The sequence below is a fragment of the Vulpes vulpes genome, chromosome 12 (assembly GCF_048418805.1).
Source record: "Vulpes vulpes isolate BD-2025 chromosome 12, VulVul3, whole genome shotgun sequence".
In the NCBI taxonomy this organism is placed as follows: domain Eukaryota; kingdom Metazoa; phylum Chordata; class Mammalia; order Carnivora; family Canidae; genus Vulpes; species Vulpes vulpes.
In genome coordinates, this window is record NC_132791.1 from 157,752,887 (window position 1) to 157,772,551 (window position 19,665).

Sequence of the window (19,665 nt, forward strand, 5' to 3'; positions counted from 1 at the left end):
GCTTCGTTTTCCTGAAAAAGAATGGTTTGATGAATTTGCACATCTTTGTTGTGAGCTCCTTATTTAGTATCTATGAAACTGCAGGGTCTGGGAAGGCACACTTTCTCCCTCTCCTAAGAAACAGGCACCTAATATAATAGCACGACTGACCATCAGCTCACTGAGAAATCCCAAGTGCAGGCTTGCTCTCTCCCTGTATAGACCCTTCTCCAGCCCTTTCCCTACCACCCCATCCCACTCTGAAAACCAGAACACATCAGTCACTGCTCTCCATAAACCCATTCTTCACGTGCTGTTAACACCAACAAAATCTCAAGGACAACATCTGAGATGGGTTGAGATGGGCTGTCTCTGCCTCCCAGGACCTCACTGAGTGGCACCTCAGCAGGTGAGATGGCCTTGAGGGAGAGCAGGTCCCCACACTCTGGGGCCTGGAGCCGTCATCACACCCTGGGCATCTCTAAGAATGTTTGGGGTCCGGGGGGGGTGTCTACAGGGCTCCCGGAGTCTGCCCCACAGTATGGGTGCTGACTCCTTCCAGTGCTCTGCAAACGGGTGCCTGGGAGAATGCACCCTGGGGAAGTGTCGGAGGTCCATATTTGTGCTGGCCCCAAGAAATAGCACTCAGAGACAGAGCATGGGATTGAGTGGCTGGGGTGATGCCCCACAGAAGAACTTGGGGACCACAGAGTCCTATAGAGAAACCAACTGACCACCAAGGCCCAAGGAAGAGGACACATAGAGGCTCGGGCCAGGTCCATGGCTGACACTGACTGGAGCTCAAACCCGGCCTCACTAGTGTCCCTTTTGCAGGTGGGGGGGTTGGGTTGGTGATTTCTGGTTTGTAGTTTGTTCTTTTTTTACCAGGTTCCCTCCAGGCCAGAAGGGAGTAGTGTGGAGGGAGGGAGTGGGCTGCCTAATTCGTCATCACACTGCCCTCTGCAGCTCCCCTAGGGGGCTGCTCCAACCTGAGCCCAGACCAGCATGTCTATGGCGTCAGAGGGTTTTAATGTCCAATGTGCTGGATGCCCAGGAGAGCCCCACCTGTGACCACACCTCCTAAGGCAGTTACGCTGCCTACAGCCCCTGACCATCTCCAGGGGCTCTGGAAAACCAGGCCCCAAGGCCACTGTCCACTGCTCCAGCTTCCCTGATGACAGGGCCCAAGGCTGCTCAGGGACATTTGGGTCATGGGACCAGCATGCTTGCACGCCCCCACACCTCCCTGCTCCAGGGCCTGGAGGGTCTTGCCACCTCCACCCCCAGGGAATGAGATGGTCCTAGGCCATGGTGAGCTGGTAAATGTTTAACAGCTGGCCCTGGGGTGTGGGCACCTGATTGGGGCATTTGTCCGTTTCCACGGTGTAAACGCCCACCACTGATCCCAAGCTGCCAAGGCACAGCCAGTGAACATTGAGGTGGGAAGAGATGTGAGTAATCTACCAGTGGGAGTGCTTCCTGAATCATGGCCTCCTCTTGTGGTCCTGTGTGGGAAGTGAACCACACAGAAGTACAGGTGTCCCCAGGTCAGAAAGTAGGGCTTTGGGGTCATCGTGGTCCTTGGCCACAGGGGTAATGGTGCATGCCCAAGCCTGGGCCAAAGGGCCTCCTGTGGCCCCCTTTTAAGCTTATGGGTGCATGAAGAGGGAACAAAGGGAGTGTGTCCAGACCTGTAGTCTTGTGTCCACACACACCCTCTGAGGCCAAGAGAGCCATTTGCTCCCCAGCTGTCTGTGCCCTGTGGGTGGGGGGCAGGCAGAGCTCTGGAAACCAATAGGCTGGGGACGGTGGGGGTGGAGCTGGAGCCCTGGAGGGCTCTGGACTGGGCAGAGGCCTGCAGGGCATAAGTGCCTGGGAGCCCCTCCTTGCCCTGGGAGGGGAGCATGGGGTCCACACCAGGTGGACCCCGGCCACCCTGTGGCAGCAGGGGAGGAGGACTGCTGGTGGCCTCTGGGATGTCCTGGGGGTGCTAGGAGGGCTTCACCTTGAGAGGAGGCTCTGATCATTCCCAGAGCTCAGGGCAGGGGTCTCAGCTTTTGGGGTACAAATCTGGACAGCAGCTCCCAGAGGGGCAGGCAAGGGGTACAGGGCTGAGGCTGCACCCTTGCTGATGGAATCCAAATACAGAGCTTTAAACTTCTTCCATGTGAGCAAACACCTGCCTTCTGCAGACTGGAAGGGGGTGGGGGCGACTCTCGTCCCCTGGGGGGTCTCTGCCCAGGCCTAGGCCTGTGCGACAGACAGGAGGGCGGATCCTTTTTCTGGTGGGACTCTGCAATCTCACCTTCATTTGTCTGGTTTAATTCAAGAGCAGGTGCGGATCTCTGACAAACAAAGGTGCCGCCCAGGCGGGCTTAACCCTTTTCCTGCTGATCTTCTCTGGACTTGGGGGTGAGGCAGGGTAGCAGACTTGTGGGATAAGAGGGCCAGAGGCCTGTCTCAGCCAGGAGGTCAATTTGCCCTAGGTCCTTGGCCACAGGCAGCACTGTGGGAATAGTGACTGCACTCCTGCTGACCAGCTGGGTCAGGTGGAGACCAGGAGGAGACCCAGGCGGCCGCAGCCCACTCACTCCCTATGCAATCTCTTGGCATCAGGGCCTCTGGAGTCCGTGCACCTGTCCACGACCCCTCAGCTCCGCCTCTTCTTTGGTTTTCCAGCTAACAATGCAGGCAGGGCGCTTTGTGGTGGCCTCACCCTGGGGACTGTGCACGTCCTGGGAGGGTAGGAGGGTGTGGGTGGGTGGGAAGCTCAGCTTTGCATAAGGAAACCTGAGCCCCACCAGGTGCGGGAGACAAAGCCTAGGGACCCGCCTGCTAGGCTCTGGGCGGATCCTCTACACGGAGTCTGGGTGGGTGGGGGGCTACCGTGCTCTGTGGACTCTGGAGGGGGAGGAGGACGGAACCCGCAGAGCAGGGGCTGTGAGTGTGGGGGTCTAGGAGGCCCAAGTTTGCCCCAGCTTCTTGGCCCTTCCTGTGGGCCCTTCCCAGCCGCACATCTGTGGACCGAGGGCCACAGGGCCGAGCTTGCTGGTCACAGCACGTGCACTTGTCCTTGGAGTCGTTTCCCAGAGAAGGGCAGATGCCCACCAGAAGCAGCAGCTCAGTGGTCTCCCTCTCCCTCCTTGCCTTTCCTTCCCTGGCCTTATGGCCCTATGTGGGGGCATGAGCTCCCCACCAGAGGGTCTGGGGCCTGCCCTCCTCTGCGCCCCAGCCTTCTGCAGTGTCCATGGCTCTAGATCCTTCTGGAGCCCTGACTACCTGTACTATCATAGGGTGGGTGCTCCAGTACTCCTGAGCCTGACCACAGGAGCACCCCTGGGAACTTTGGGCACCTACAAAGGGAGGGGCTTTTTGGCAAGAGGCCTGTGCCACTCCCACCCAGCCTGCTGCAGGGGTGAGGCACAGTCTCTGGGCCTGGGTTCAGATTCCTGTGACCTGGGGGAAGGGTCAGGGTCTTCTGTCATAAGAGCCGACAAAACCAGCATCCATGGGGAGGATGGAGTCCCCCAGGCCTCTCAGGCTCAGCCCACCCCAGAAGCTCAGGTGTCTGGGCCACCTGTACCCCCCTGCTCTCTGGTCCCTTGTCTCCTTCCTCCCCTGGACTCCACATGCTTGTGCACACACACATGCTAGTCACATGTGTATTTGGTAACAGGTGCACACAGTCACACATAATCACCATATGTACACACACACACACACACACACACACACACACACACGAGAGGAGTGTGCACCTGCTGCCCTGGAGCTGGGTGACAGCACTCTGCAGCGTCTTCTGGCCCCATCCTGGGGGATCCACCCCTCAGCCCCTCCAGTTCATTTCCAGAGTCTTCCAGGCACCAGGAGGGGGCAAGGCAAATGGTATCAGCCTCACGGAGAAAGAGCTTTAGGCCACAGGCCTTGCTGTCTTTGGTCTTGTGGAGACTGGAGTGTTCCTGACCTGGCACCTACCTCACTGGCTGGGCCAAGCTGATCTCACCCAAACAGACTGCCCTGGGCTGGAGGCCACAGCTCCTTCCTGCTTCCCGCCTCCTCCAGGAACAGGGCGGGGCCCTTGTCTCCCCTGCCCCAGGGTGACTGCCTTCCCAGCTCCCATCACACTCTGGATATTCAGCAGCCTTGTTGTCTGGGCAGGCAGAGTAGGGGAGATCTTGAGACGCGGGGAGTGGGGGAACCCCACGCCCTGCATGTGTGTCCATCAGAGCTGAGACGGGACACCTGTCAATCATCAGTCAAGGCCAATGGACAAATGGGACATGGGTCTTTAAGAGGCTCCCACATCCCTGGGGCCCTGGCCCAGCCTCCGCCCAGTTCTGGGGATGCTGCAGATGCTGCATGGAGGACCCCCCCGCCAGGTGTTGCAGGGGTCCCCAAGGCACTGTGTAGGGTCATGTCCCAAGCCTCAGTTAGACCAGAGGCCCACAGCATGGTCCCACCCATGGACAGGTGTGGGCAACAGAAAGGGATTCAACCTAGACCCAGGGTGGGTACGGGGTCCACTTCCCGTGAGGACTTGAGGGACCACCCAGGCATTGGGGGCTGGGAGGGGGCTGCCCCTTCTGGCTGGGTGGGACATGGGCCAATCACTGTGGTCAAAACAGCCTCGATTTCCCCCTTAGATTGTCCTCACTCTCTTTCCTCAAAGGCCCCCAGGTCCAGGGCTAAGTGCTGGCACACACCCCTGCCTAGGACCCCATCCATAGAACCCCACCATCCACTCCCATGCTTCCTCCATCACCATCCATGCAAGCCTGCTTCTTGTGAAGTGCTCACCCTACCACTCCTGTCCCCACCGAGCTGGCGTCAACGGGCCTCCCAACACCCTTCCACTGCTTGCCATACCCACAGAGGTCTCTGGGCTGGGCCCTGGGACCCCAGCCTCTGTGACCAGTCCCCAGGTCTGGCCTCCTGGGCTGCAGCCTCCCTGCTCCCTGACCCACAGGGCCAGTCTGTACTATTCCTCTCTAGCCCCGGGAGCATGGGCCACCGGCCGCCCCTGGGGCTGGATCCAGCAAGACGCTGTGGGACTTGTGAACCCCACTCCTCCCCTCCTGTGACACCTTCTTCCGGGGTTCGCCCCTGACCCCTGGGGCGCGGCCTGCCTGCCCACTGTCTGCCTTCTCAGGTCCCTGCTGACAGGGCTGTGAAGAGACACCTGGTCTTTGGCCTCCTCTCAGCCTGTGGTCAGGCTGGAGCCTTCCCTCAGGGTGGACGCTGTGCTCCTGGCCAAGGGGAGCCCCAGTAAACCTGTTCAGGGGCATCCTGGGGGGCCTACCCTCACAGGTCCACCTTGGCCCACACTGTGCCGGCCACCCTCACCTTTCAACAGAACCTCCATGGCTGCAGTCTCCGGTTTCTGCCTGTTGCTCTGCAGCCCTTCTCACAAAGCCTTTACTGCCTCCCCACGCTGCACCTCCAGAACCCACTGCGGGCTCCTCCCTCCTGCAGCCAAGGTCACAGCGGCCTCCCAGCCATGCCCTGATGCTCCCCTACCTTCCCACCAGCGCCTGTCTCCCTCCTCTTCCTCCCACTCACATGCAGGCCAAGGCCAGTCCCCAGGGCCCTTCCCAGCAGCTACATCCAGACCCAGGGCTATCCAGGGGTGCTGGATTCCTGGGACAGAGGTTCCGAATGTCTTTGGAAATGCCAAATCCAGACCTGGAGGAGCCATGGGTCTGATGACAGCCACAGACCCACCCAGGTTCTAGGCAGAGTTGCACACATGGTGGGAGGGTCAGCAAAGCCCTGACCCGTCTCGTCAGCATTTTGTAAACTTCCCAACTGCTATGCTCACATTTCAGGGACCCAGGACTTTGGTGCCCTTCATGTGTGCCAGTGAATGGGTCAAAGAGCACAGACTCTCCTCACAAATTACCCCTCATACCCGAGAAGCCCACGAGAGCTGGCCTCTGGGTCGCTGACACCCTAGGGTCTGGTCTGGGTGGCCATCATGTTTGTCTGTTATGTGAGAAATCCTCTGCGTCTCTCCCCAAATCTGCCCTGCCTCAGATTTTCGAGGCTTCACCCCAGTGCCCCCCTCCCATCCAGTTGCACAGTGGCCTCTGCAGCCCCTGCTGCCCCTGGACCCCAGTCCCAGTGCTGCTGGGATCTCCATCTGCTGCCCACAGGCATCAGGCCTACGAACGAATCATCTGAAAGGGCCCCACATTTCCTGCTGTCTGACCCAAGGGAGGGTGGGAGGATGGGGGTCCTTGCAGGTGCCAGTCAGCAACATGGGGGTAGGAGACACCGAACTCAGCCCTTGTGGGGGCCGCTGCTGGGAAGTGTGCAGACAGGCAAGGGCATAGACATGGAGGCATGGCAGCGGTTACCTGGGCCGGAGGGTTATCTAGCGGGTTTTCCTTCAGGGGGATAAAATGTTCTGGAACTAGATGCAGATGGCGCTTGCACAACATTTTGAGGCCACTAAACGCCACAGAGTTGTTCACTTTAAAACGGTTAGTTTCATGTTGTGTGAATGTCACCTCAGTTTAAAAATACTCCCTTGGTAACACCCCCCCCCCCCCCCCCCCCCCCGCAAAGCAAACCCCGGCAGACCAGGATCCAGGTGCAGCTCAGGGCCACGGCGCGGCTGCCCTCGTCCTTTCTGCTTGAGCAGACCTGGAAGGCTCAGCTGGGAATGCATCTGTGCCCCTGGAAACAGGGGAGCCAGCCTCTCCTCCTGTGTGCGTCTCAAAAACAAAGCTGCCTGGTGCCGGGTGGGCGGCCCCAGAGCACGATCAGCCTCCAGTGAGTGGAAAAAGAGGGTGGTAATTTTCTGGAGCCCTATCCCTGGTGGCAGCCTCAGGCGTCTCCGTGACACTCTTCTGCCTTTGGAGACCAATTACTGAGGTGGAGGGGGTGAGCTGGGCCCAGCGGCCTCGTTAGCTTGCTTTCTCCATCCGAGGGGCCCAGGCAGCTCGGCAGGGCCCCAAGGGCCTGCGGGCGCAGAAGGAGCCTGGCCATGCCAGTTCCCCCACGTGGAGTCAGGGCTCTGCCCAGAGGAACCGGGGGCAGGCCCCTCCCCGGGGGCTGGGGTGCCCGGTGGTGCAGGACTGCAGAGCTCTCTCCCTGCCCTGGCAACAGCCCAGCTGACGCCTGCCTTTCCTGGGACCCAAGTTGCATCAGACAAATGGCCCCATGAGGGGAGCACCGTAGAGGGGGGAGGGGTGTTTCCTGGATGCCCCGCCTTCTGGCACCAGGCTGCAGCTCTGTCCTGCTTGGGATTACCACAGCCACCCCTCCTCCCCTGATGCTACCTGACCTGATAAATATGGGGTGTCGGGATGGTTTTGCCTCCATGGCCTGCAAGGCAGTCTGCTCAGACCAGACACTGGTTCCAGAGCAACTTCCCAAACAAGCCACTGACTCTCTGGAGGCCTCTCAGGGTAATCCTGTAGCAGGGCAAGAGCCATGGCCTTTCCTGACCCCTTGCCCACCCACCACAGGAGCAGGAGGAGCCCAGGACCTCAGCCCTCCTGCTGCCTGTCACCCCCTGGTACCTCCCGGGTACCTCATCTGAAGGCCCAAGAAACTGCCTCCCTGTTCACCTCAAAGCACAAGACTTGAGGCCATGACGTCTTCACTCCTGCTGGCCTGCAGATGGGCATCTGTGGGAGGAGCTGGCATGGCTCCAAGATCTGCCCCTGGCTCAGGGGGAGAGTTAGGAGAGGCCTCACCCACAGAACCTAACCTCTAGGCTCCTCCTTACAGTCACCTCCACATCCCTCTGGACCAGCCCCTGAGTCCCTGTTCCCTATAGTCATATTTGGATCTAACTTGGGGTATGGGACAAGACCTATACTTCCAGTCTCTCCACAGCTGGATCCTGGAGGACACCCCCTAGGACAGGCCCCTGCAGGAAGCACAGGACAGTAACAACCAGGGGGCCACCCAGGAGGATGGGGCATCCCCAGGTGGGAAGCCAGGGACAGGATGGAAGAGGGTGACCTCCTCACTGACCCTGCCTGACCCTCTCACTGACTTCATTTGACCTCATGGCTCACCCCCTCCTAAACTTCTCACCTACCTCATCAGACCTCGTTGGCCCCACCTGACCTCACTCACCTCACATAACCTCGGGCTAAGCCCCCTGACCTCACTGATGCCACCTGACCTTCTTGCTGAAGACCCCACTTGACCTTGTTGACTTTCCCACTGACCTCATCTGACCTCTTACTGACCCCACCTGGCCTCCTCCTCCCTCTTCTGACTCGTATTTCCTGAACCCTCGCTTCCTGCTTGCTGGGGGTGGGGTGCCCCAAGCCTCAAGGGCTCATCCATAAGCGAGGAGGAGAACCTTCCAGAAGACAGGGAGTGTGTCTCCAGGGAAGCCACCAGGAAGGCTGTGGCTGGGAGCGAGGGTCAGGTAGAGCCAGATGGTCGTGAGTGGGGCAGAGGGCCGCTTGGGGCTTCGCTGTCTCCTACAGGCCCTGGGGGCCACTGAGGACGCCGGGTGGGAGTGGACCCGAGAACCAACTGCAGGCAGGAGTGGCCAGCAGCATTCCCTATCCCCGCCGGGTGCTGTGCTGGGGCTGCCCCATCCCTCTGCCACCTCTGAGGTTCAGGGAGGCCAAGTGGGATTGTGGGGTACAGACAGTGGACTCTCCAGCCCGGCTGGCCCAGAACCCCTGTCAGGGTGTTGAGGGTGGGAGGGAGGGGGGATGTGCCCTGCATCCTCCCAGCACTGTCTGGGGGCTGATAGGCAAGTTTCCCACACACTGCGAAGGCCCCCCATCATCCCTTTAGCTCTGGAGCCCCACCCTCTGCCCTGAATCTGAGAATTTTCACTCAAATTAGATGCTAATGCCGGCTGCAGCTGGTGATTTGAAAACCAAATCTGAACCACCACACAAATGCTGCTGCCGTTCTGTGGCCCTCGGGCAGGGTTGGGTGGCAGGAGTCAGAGTGGGGGCTTCCAGGATGCAAAGTCACCCCTGTTGGTAGGGCCATTGGGAGCATCCGACACCTTCCAAGGTTTGCCCACGTGGTCCTGGACTGGGCCTCAGAAGGAGGCCAGAGCCCGGGGCCACCCCTGCCTTCAGGAATGAGGGAGGTCAGTGCCAGGGTCAGCTCCAAGGCCACTTGAAGTAAAGCCAGTGCTGGCCACAAGCTGACCTTGTACGTCTTGCTGTCTTTTTGCCTCCACATGGGGAAAGGTCACAGGACTGGTGCCCAGACACTGCCCAGACATCTGTCCAACAGATGCACAAAAGCTGCTGCTGCTGTGTCTTGAACCCAAAACTTCCCTTTGTCCTCTGACCCCAAAGTGCTGGCCTGGGGCCACCGGCATCCCCCTTCACAGTTGTGAGTGCCCCGGAAGTACACCTCGACATCCAGGTGGAGCTGGCACTCCAGCATCATTCATTCATTCATTCATTCATTCATTCATTCATTCTGCAAACACCAGTGGTGCCATCTACATATGGCTGTACCTCATCTCCTGGTTGGCCCTGAACGATGTAGTGAGAGCTACATCAGACTGTGCAAATGAGTGCTAGGTGGAGTGTGGACCAGGCTCTGAGTTAGCAGATGATCTGGGCCTCACTGAGGTAACGTGTGAGCAAAGAAGCCGAGGGGTGAGGGGGCTGATGAGCCCTCAGGAAGAGGCAAAGGCAGGCTCTGAGTGGGGAGAGCCTGCCAGGGACCAGGGGTCAGTGTGTCTGCACCTGCGGCACGTGGAGCTGAGCCTTTGGCCCTTGAGGTCAGCTGCGGGGCCAGCCAGGGTCACAGCACTGACCCAAGAGAGACAGTGGTGGTTAGAGCAGGCAGCAACACAGGCCAGAAGGATCCCCAGGTCTGGGTGCAGCCAGCTGTCCTGAGGGCTGGGGCTGGAGAGAGTGCAAGGGGACGGCTGGTACCGGAAGGACAGAGGGCCCCCAGTGAACATGGAGTGGGTCCACATGGGTCCATGGGTCCATGGACATGGTGTGGCAGGTGGGTAGTGTCTGGGAGCTGCTAGCACGCAGAGCATTCTGTCTGGGGACCAGAGACAGAGCACAGACAGACTGGGGCCTGGCCAGGCTCAGAGGTCAGAAGTGTCCAGGATCAGGAGAGGAGGCCAAATGAAAGACCTGCTCCAAGACCACAGAATCAGATGGTCAAGGGCAGAAGGTCTCAGCCGTGGCTGAGAACTGAGTGCTGGGCATGGGGAGGAGGCAAAGGGGAGCTGGGCAGCCCCCAGAGCTCAATCTCCACTGAAAGGCACCCAGCTGCTTATAGAAACACGTGCTAGGGCCACACAAGATGAACAAAGTGTGGAAAGGAGGGGAGCCAGCCTGTTAGCCCCCCACCTGCCAAAACAGACGCCAAAAATGGTGACAGATGCGAGTGTGTGAGGTGCGTGGGGAGGACAGGGAACCGCTTTTCCTTTCAAGAGAACCATGAACAAGAAAATTGCCATTCATGACCACTGGTGAGCAAAGCCAGAGCCACTGCTGTGACAGGCAGGGGGTCAGACACCACACAGGGGAACTTTGTGCAGAAGGACAGGCCCGGAACCTGCCCCAGACCCCTGTCAGTTATGACCAGGAGATAGAGCTCTAGGTGATGGCATGGGAGGAGGCGGCAGGGGGCCCTCCCCAGCCCAGGAAGCCGTCCCTGCCAGAGCCTTGGCCTGTTAGAAATGAGAGCTGAGCAGAGAGGGAGGCCAGGGGTCCTCAGGGTAGGGGGCAGGCTGGCTGAGGTCAGGGTATGGCAGGGCTGAGCTGGTCTTCCCCCACCATCACCTCGCCCCAGGCTTCTCCAGCAAGGAGGTTTCAATTTGAAATTGAAATACAAGACAATGTATTTGAGCCCGAGGGGCTCTGAGAGAGATGGGGTGCAGACACTCCTCGCCACCCGCTCCAGGGGGTCCACACCAAGGCCCCAAGCCTGTGGTCAGTTCGTGTTGCTGTCCTTCCCCAAGAAAAATGGGACCACCCACCAGTTGCTCAGACCACAAGCCAGTCTTTGCTCAGGGCCTCTGGAAGTGCAGGGCACTTAGATGTCTCGGAATTCCTCCGCCCCAACACCTGCCCCCTTCAGGCCCCGAGTCTCCAGAGCTCCCTCTGCAGGTTGGAAGAGAGGCGATGAGAAGGGAGGGCTGTGGACAGAGCTGAGCCCCCATGGGCTTAAGGCCCCATTTCCATGGCTGCCTGGCTTCCTCCTGGAAGTTCTGGTTCTAGCAGGTGCTTCACATCTGTGAACCTGCTGAGTCCCCTGAAATGGTGACTGGGGGTGCATACTCAGTGCTCACAGCTCTGAGGTTCCAGCATCCTTAGAAGAGCTCTTGGTTTGATCCAAAGGGTTTGATCTGGGAGTGCCCTTGTCCAGAACCCCACAACTCAGGATGTGCTCAAGGACGAGGCTGGTAGCACCAGGGTGGGTTCTGCCGATGAGCAGCATCCTTAGAAGAGCTCTTGGTTTGATCTGGGAGTGCCCTTGTCCAGAACCCCACAACTCAGGATGTGCTCAAGAACGAGGCTGGAAGCACCAGGGTGGGTTCTGCCGATGAGCAGCATCCTTAGAAGAGCTCTTGGTTTGATCCAAAGGGTTTGATCTGGGAGTGCCCTTGTCCAGAACCCCACAACTCAGGATGTGCTCAAGGACGAGGCTGGTAGCACCAGGGTGGGTTCTGCCGATGAGCTCCATCAGAACCTGCTTTCTGACACCGACCTCTGGAGATTCCTGTGCAAAGGAAGTCGGAGGAAGCTGTGTCATCAGCCTGACACCTGGGACCCCTGGTCAGATGCCAGATGGCTGCCTGGCTCCCCAGACCTTTTCCCTCCAGGGCCTGCTCCTGGGGTTCACCTCTCACACAGCTGGCCTTGGCTATCCAAGGTGGGGGGTCCATCTCCTGGGCCCCCTCAATCTCTCAGGGGCAAGACCCAGAAGCCCTTCCCTATCTGGCCCTGAGGACTCTTCAAAGTATGTTTAAATAGGGAAACCTGGGTGGCTCAGCGGTTGAAGGTCTGCCTTTGGTTCAGGGCATGATACTGGAGTCCCGGGATCAAGTCCTGCATGGAGCCTGCTTCTCCCTCTGCCTGTGTCTGTCTCTCTCTGTGTCTCTCATGAATGAATAAATAAAATCTTAAAAATATATATTTTTTTATTCTTTTAAAAAATGTTTTATTTATTTATTCATGAATAAATGAGACTCATGGCAGAGACACAGATACATATATATATGTATGTTTATTTATTTATTTAATATATGTTTAAATAAACTTTTTAGTTCCAGTATTTTCGAATATATAGAGAAGTTGCAAAAATAGTACCAAGTTCCTGTCAACCCCACCCCAACTTCCCCATTATTATTCTTCCCTAGTGGGAAACATCTGCCACAATGAACCAGTGTCAATACATTCCTATTATCTAAAGTCCATGCCTTAGTCAGATCTCCTTAGTTTCTCCAAAATATCCTCTTTCTGTCCCAGGATCCCATTCAGAATCTCACATGACATTTAGTCACCACATGTCCTTAGGTTTCTTTGGGTTGTGACCATCTCTCTTGTTCTTGTTGACCTTGCCCGTCCTGAGGGGTACTGGTCAAGTGCCTTGTGGGACCCACCTTGATTTGGGTGCTCTGAGGATTCTCTCATGGTTAGACCGTGTGTGGATTTGGGGAGTTCCACAGAGGTGCAGCACTCCCATCATGTCATGTCAGGGTGTCTGCTGTCACTGTGATGTTGACCCTGACCTCCCCAACAAGGTTTTTCCATCAGTGGGGCTTTTTTTATTGTCTTGTATTTCAATTTTAATTATCTTTGAGTCCTTGTTGCTCATTGTCATTATCATTGTTGTGTGAAGTGAAAATTAATTCAGATTGACCTGCCTTTTACACCTCCAGCCTCCTACCTGGAATCATTCTCCTTCAGGTGTGCGTCCTTGGTGGTTCTTTTATGGAAGGCAGCCGGTGGCAAATTATCCCAATTCTTCTCTCTTGGCTTTTGTTTGTTTCGCTGTATTCCCCCTTTGTTCTGAGAAAAGAGGGTGGTTGGGGCTCCACCCTCACCTTTTCCATCATCACTGTCCAGACATCAACAGTCACGCCCACTGTTGATGTCTTGTTTTTCTCTGGTTGCTCTTAATGTTTTGTCCTTGGTTTTCTGGGGCGGGGGGTTCACTTCAATGACAAGGTGTGGGTTTCTGTTTATTTAACCTATTGGAGATTCACTGGGCTTCCTGAATCCGTATTTTGATGGCCTTGAACAGCTTCAGAAAGTTTTCAGACAGTATCCTTTCAAGTATTAATGTCTTTCATTCTCTCCTCTTCCAATTCTGTATGTTTTATATATACCTATACATCTTACCCTTCCTTCTGTATTTTTTGCATCTTTTTTTCCATTTCTTGCCTGCATTCTGGATAATTTCTTCTTACCTGTATTCCAATTGTTTTCAGCTACTTTTTTTTTTTTTTTTTTAAGATTTTATTCATTTTGGAAGCAGCTGGGTAACTCAGCCACTCAGTAAGTCAGCCACTTACTCCTGATTTTGGCTCAGGTCATGATCTCAGGGTCTGACATTGAACCTTGCCTCAGGCTCTGTGCTCAGCAGGGAGTCTGCTTAAGGATTCACACTCTCTCTCTCTTTCTCCCGCTCTGCGCCCCCCCCCCCCCCCGCCACTGCTTTTGCTCTCTCTCTCTCAAATAAATAAATAAATATTTTTTTAAAAAAAGATTTTATTTTTTTAAAGATTTTTATTTATTTATTCACAAGAGACACAGAGAAAGAGATAGAGGCAGAGACACAGGCAGAGGGAGACACACGCAGGGAGCCCGACGTGGGACTAGATCCCAGGTCTCCAGGATCACACCCTGGGCTGAAGGCGGCGCTTAACCGCTGAGCCACCCGGGCTGCCCTAAAAAAAAAAAAAGATTTTTAAAAAGATTTTGTTTTTAAGTAACTTCTATGCTGAATGTAGGGCTCGAACTCAGAAACCCCAGATCGAGAGCCACATGCTCCACTGACTGAGCCAGCCAACCACCCTCTCTTTTCAGCTACTTTTAACCTGATGTTAAGTCTATCCATTGAATTTTAAATTGTGTTTATGAAGTGTTTTCATTTCTAAATGTTCATTTGTTTTTTTAATCTACTATAAATTTTATAAATTCCAGCTGCCTGAAGATACTAAACTTGTCTTCTTTTTTCTTTTTCAACATAGTAATTTTTTTTTTTTTGGTCTGCATCTAATAATTCCAAAATCTGAGATTCTTGCAGATCTTTTGATCTCTGTTGTTTCTGCTGATTCTTGCTCATGGTGCCTTATAGTCTTGCACGCCTGGTTATCTTTGTGTGCCAGTCATTATACTTGAAAACTTATTTGCAGGAATGATTTGATGCCTCAGGTAAAGGTGCCTTCCTGGTTCGTTTTTCTTCTGCTAGGCACCGGGGCCCTGCCCGCTCAGGGATTACCTTGACTTGAGGAAGATCCCAGCACTTGGACTGGGTTGTACTTATACCTCCTCTTCACTGGAGACCTTGGGAGTGGAGAGCTCCCTGCTCTCTGTGGGGAGAGTGTTCTGTTAGACCCACATGCTCACTTAGTGGGGACCCTGAGCTTTCATTTCTATCCCCCAGCTCCTCAAGACCATCAGAACAAAAACTCACATCTGATCCCATAGGACGGTGGCCTTTGTGCATATTTACCTCTCAAGGTGACAATTTTCCTTTTGTTGCAGCCTGAAATGCCCCTACCAATTCCATGGCTCACCAAAGCTTTATAAGACAGCTCAGCATTTTGGCTATTTTCAGTGAGTGGCTTGGCCTCAGAGCCTCCTCCTTCCACTGTTGCCAAGAGGCAGCTTGGTGCTGGTCACATTCTCCTTCCTGGGGCTCTCTCTCCCTTGCTTTCAGGGCTCCTCACTCTCTTTCTTGCTCCTCTGTCTCCACTATGAGTCTGCCAATCGCTTCCCAACCAGGAATCCCGGGACTCCTCCCGGCAGTGGACTCTGACTGTGGCCTCCATTCCAACCAGATATATCTCCTGCTCAGGTTCTCAGCTGAGTTCCTACAGCCAGCATGGACTCTCCACTTGAGAAATTCCCACTCAAATTCCACCTGCCCAATCAGAAACAGCAGGGCATCTGGGCTGAAACCACTGGACCCTGGGGAAGAATGTTCTGATTCCCCCCCAGCCTCCAGATGTTGGGATGCCAAGGGCTCTGTGCTCAGGCTCCTGGTCTCCACCTGCACCCACTCCCCTCTCATGGTGGCCTAGTGGAGCAGAGGCTCTGAAAACACACAGTGACCAGCTGCTGACAGGCTGAGCCAAGGAGGTCTGAGGGCTGATGTGGATTTGACACCCCAGAAGCCTCTGGGGACCTCAGTGACAGTGGCTGTAGATGATTGGATGGGTGAGCACTCAAGAAGTAAATGGACAGTTGGGACCAGGAGAAGTAAATGGACAGTACAGGGACAGTTGTACGTGGCAAAAGTACAGTGGACACAGGTTTTCAGCCTTCTGGTGTTATCTGGATGGCAGGACCAGGTGTGGCTTTCAGGAAGAGGGACACAGGGACAACACAGGTGCTACAGGGTCTCAGGCAGAAAGGGTCAAGATCAGGACTGAGTCGGATTGCAGGAGAACGCATCAGAGTTGGGGGGCCTGTGGATGTCACCGCCAGGCCCTGAGATGGTGGTCCAGAGCAGGATTATGGGGGAGAGGTGGCCAGGACTTATCCAGGAGATTTGGAGAGGGGTCCCCAGTGTGGAGCTAACCTTCATCCCATCTGTGGGCATGTCAGAGGTCTTCTGAGGTGACCAGTCCTCCAGCTTAGCCACACAGGGCTGGAGAGACAGCCCTGGTCCTCTGAGCTTGGAGTAGCGAGTGGGTCCCTCGGCCTCGTACCAGGTGAGAAGAGCCAGGGCTTGAAGGCATGGAAATACATCAGAAGGTGGGTGAAGAAGGGCCCCCTCAGCGCAGTGTCTAGTTATGGCAGTGCCACATGCGTACCAGGCTGTGCTTCCCTGTCTGCAGGGCAGGAGGGAGCACCTGGGTCAGGGGCTGGAAGCCAAGCTTCTGGGCAAGGCTGGAGGCATGGCTGCTACAGCCCCATCCTCACCAAACACACAGGCCCCTGCCAACCTTCTGCTGAGGTGGAAGGGGACCACTGCTCCTCAGACAGCTCAGGGTGTGAGGGGGCGGCAAGGAAGCTGGGAAACACCAACATGGGATACCCTGAGGAGGCAGCGCTGGGGCCCTGTGGGAGAGCTCTTGTCCTGAGCACAATGTCCAAATCCAACCCCAAACACTAGCGTCCAGCTCTGCTGGGCCTGTGACTTGACCTTCTTCCCAGTTTCTCAATGTGTTCTAGGGCATTACTGAGGGGAGCCCCTTCCCCATCCATACCCCATCCCACCCCCCTCGCCCAAGGTGAGTGACTGCGTCTGCACCCTCCTCTCCCATGAGGGGCATTGACCCCAGAGACAGCTGCCCAAGTGGAGCATATGTGGGCTGGTAGCTGGCCCCAGAGTCTACCTACGCCTGCCCCAGGGGTTGGCTCTGCTGTAGCCAGAAGGTGAGTCAGATGGAGAAGCCTGAAGCTGCAGGAAGCCACTCAGCATGTGTAGAGGAGAAGCCTGGCCCAACCAGAACTGGAGGGACCTGCACAGGCATCTTTGAGCTTGGGTCCCCTCAGAACCCAGAGCTGGCTAAGTCCTAGCAGAGTGCCCTGCCCCCTGCGTCCAAGGCTCTAGAGGTTCCATGGCTCTCCCTCCCTGTACCCAGTACAGCCCAAGGGGTGGGGCAATCCCCTGGTACTGAGGTAGGACCCCCATCAGCCCAGTTTCCAGGCTGTGGCTGAGCCTCAGGGGTGCAGAGACCCTGAGGGCAGCTGCGACTGGCTGCTATGCAGGAAGTAGCCAGGAGCCCCAGCACAATAGTCCTTTGTCCCACCTGCCCCACCCAGGCAGGCCTTGGCACCAGCCAGGACTGGTGGCTGGAGGCTGGGCCCCCTCAGGCCAACTCTGCCACCAGCCTGTGCCCCCCAGTGTGAGGGTGGCCTTTATCACCCTCCCAGGTCAGACCTCCCTTTCCTTGTCCCTGTCTCTCCTGTCCCACCCTGTCCGCGGTGCCATGGCAACATCCACACCCAGCAGGTGGGCTGGGCCAGAGCCTTCATGTGGCGGTTTCTCCAGTGATCCTGGCACCCGGTGCAGCTGCCACCTTCTAGGTCAGAACGGCACAGGCCTGATGTGCTGTGGGGGCTGGGCCCAGGCTGGTCATTCTGGGCTCTGACACCACAGCTCTTCCCTTGCAAGAGGCCAGAGGCTCCAAGCCTTACCCCACTGCCCCTCTGTACACATACATCCTTGAGGAATGGGGTGTCCTGCCCCCAGAGAGACCTGTGTGGGCAAGGGTCCCAAGCCTGCCCTCACAGCACCTCTGCACAGGGCAAGTGCTGGGATCTTGCAGCTGCCAAGAACTGGTGGTGGCCCATAGCTCCGTGGTTAGGAGCAAAAGCCTCAAGCTCAGGGTCTGGAAGATGTTCATGGGCAGAGCTCAGCAGCACCTGGGGGCCATGGGACCCAGCCCTGCTGGCAGGATCTGCCCATGACAACTCCAAGAGCACAGGGAACGTCCCAACTGACCATGTGTCTGAAGCCGAGTGACAGGATGCTGGGGAATCCTACGTGTGCTGCCCTCCTGGGACCCCTTGCCAGCACCAGATGGCAGATCAATCATTTCCATAGTCTGACTTTGGGTCATTTTTACTGTCTCTGGGACCCAAGTAGGACTGCAAGGAAAAGAGTGAGCGGTCAGTGCAGGGTCAGAGAGCAGGTGCTCAGCCAGACCAGAAACTTTCTCTTCAAAGCCATGAGCCCCTGGAGTCAGTCAACAAAGTTTCCATTAGCTGGGGGCCACCTGGCCGAGCCGCAGAGCACCTTGGTGCCCCCCTGGAGCTCTGGTTAGAGAGCACAGCTGCTGCTGTGCCTTTCCACCCAGGGTGGAGTGCTCTTCAGCCACCCAGCTGGCCAAGAGGGGAGGCCTGTCAGCTGGACAAGTTTGTGTCGCCCTTGCCCACTGTGCAGGAGGAGCGCGTGCCGAGGTCTCTCGCATGCTGAGCACCAGTCACAGCACCATCTGGCTCCTCGTTCAACCTCCTGTAGAAAACAGTGTGCTCTCTTGACTCTGCGTCAGAGCTCACTGTGATCCGGGTGTTTCTGTGTGTGTGAGCATTAGAGTCAATGGAAAGTACGATGTCCTCCTCGGCCAGCTGACCACAGGATCAGAGTAGTCACAGCAGGCCAGGCTCCACTGAGTGGCCAAAAAGCAAAAGGCATCCACCCGGCGGGCCTGCGACCTGGCAAAATTTCACTTCTCCCTCACCCGGGTGCCCCTTTCCCGACAGGCGACTGTCCCTGTCCTCCCTGGTGGCCCCAGATGTCACAACTGAGTGGGGAGCCACCCTGTCCTCACCACATCCTGGCTCTGGGGGCTCAGTGAACACTGGCTGTGGCCTCCTGCAGCCACCCCTCATCCTCCTGGGAGCTTCTGAATGCCCACGAGCCCCAACCCAACATTTCTGGGCAGAGCCAGGTGGTTCTGATGCAGGGCAGCACCAAGCGGCTCTGTGACTGAGAGGATGGGGCAGCGTGCAGACGTCAGGCTGTGGGCCTGAGACAGGGGTCAGCGGCGAGCAGCCCTTCCTCCCACTCCCATCCAACGGCAAATGCCTTTGGGTTTTGTTAGTGAGCAATGCCTCAGTCTCCCCCAAAACACAGGTGCCAGGCCAGGTACATCCTTCCCCCACACACACCTCCTGAGTGAGTGGTCCTGACAGCCCTGAGGAGGGGCATGCCTAGTGGGTCACCCTCATCAACACTGCTCTGGGGCTGGAGGTGGGAATGTCGGAATGTCAGAGATCACTGAAGCTCCAAGGCTGGGACTAGGGGAACTAGACCAACTCCCACTGCCCCCTCTGGAGGCAAGGCAGGTGCTCCCACCCCCAGCACCGCCTTTGGGGCAGAAGGCCAGGCTTCTGGGGTAGAGTGGATTCAGAGGGTCTTCCACCAGGACCCCAGTGATTAGGCCCATGAGGACTCCTGGACAGGGGGTGGGGAGCACCCAGCCATCGTCTGGGACCCCTCTTGCAGTAGGGATGGGACAGCACTCCCTGAAGTGGTACCGCCCTCAGGGGGGCCCTCTGAGGCAGCCACCAGCTCTTCTGGCCACCTCCACCCTGGAGGACAGCCTTTGGGTGTAAGACCAGGCCCTGGATGGAAAGGTGAGGCTGAACCAAGCTGGGCTCCTGGGGTAGAACAAGCCCCAGCGTTGGCAGCCCGGGGGACAGGCCCTTTGTCACCAGGAGTTTACAGCAGAGCTGCAGGGTCGTTATGGAAAACAGCTGGGCCCTCAGGGATCTCTGCTGGTGGGGCCAATTACCCGTGAAGCTGTGTTTCATCACGGGACCTTCCGCCGGGAGTGTCCCCGCATTACCCCCCCAAACTGGACGGGGCCCTCAGACCGGCCCCTGCCCAGCAGAAGGGGCCTTCCGGCAGCCTGGCATCCCCAACATGTGGGTCTATGTGACACGTGTCTGCAGCCTCCTGCCCTAGGGCGTGGCTGGAGGCATACAGGGGAGGCAGACCCCCCCCCTTTGTTGCCACAGCCTGGGGCTGGGGCCAAGAGCCAGAGGGGCAGGTCCAGGCCTGGCCTTCTATCAATGGGAGCCTTAGTCC

The 19,665-nt window shown here is 57.0% G+C and overlaps 1 protein-coding gene across 2 annotated transcripts in view; it reads left to right on the forward strand.

Moving 5' to 3' along the window:
• TTLL10 (tubulin tyrosine ligase like 10) overlaps positions 1–19,665 on the forward strand; it is a 51,071-nt gene that overhangs the window by 4,049 nt on the left and 27,357 nt on the right. The window lies entirely within an intron of this gene.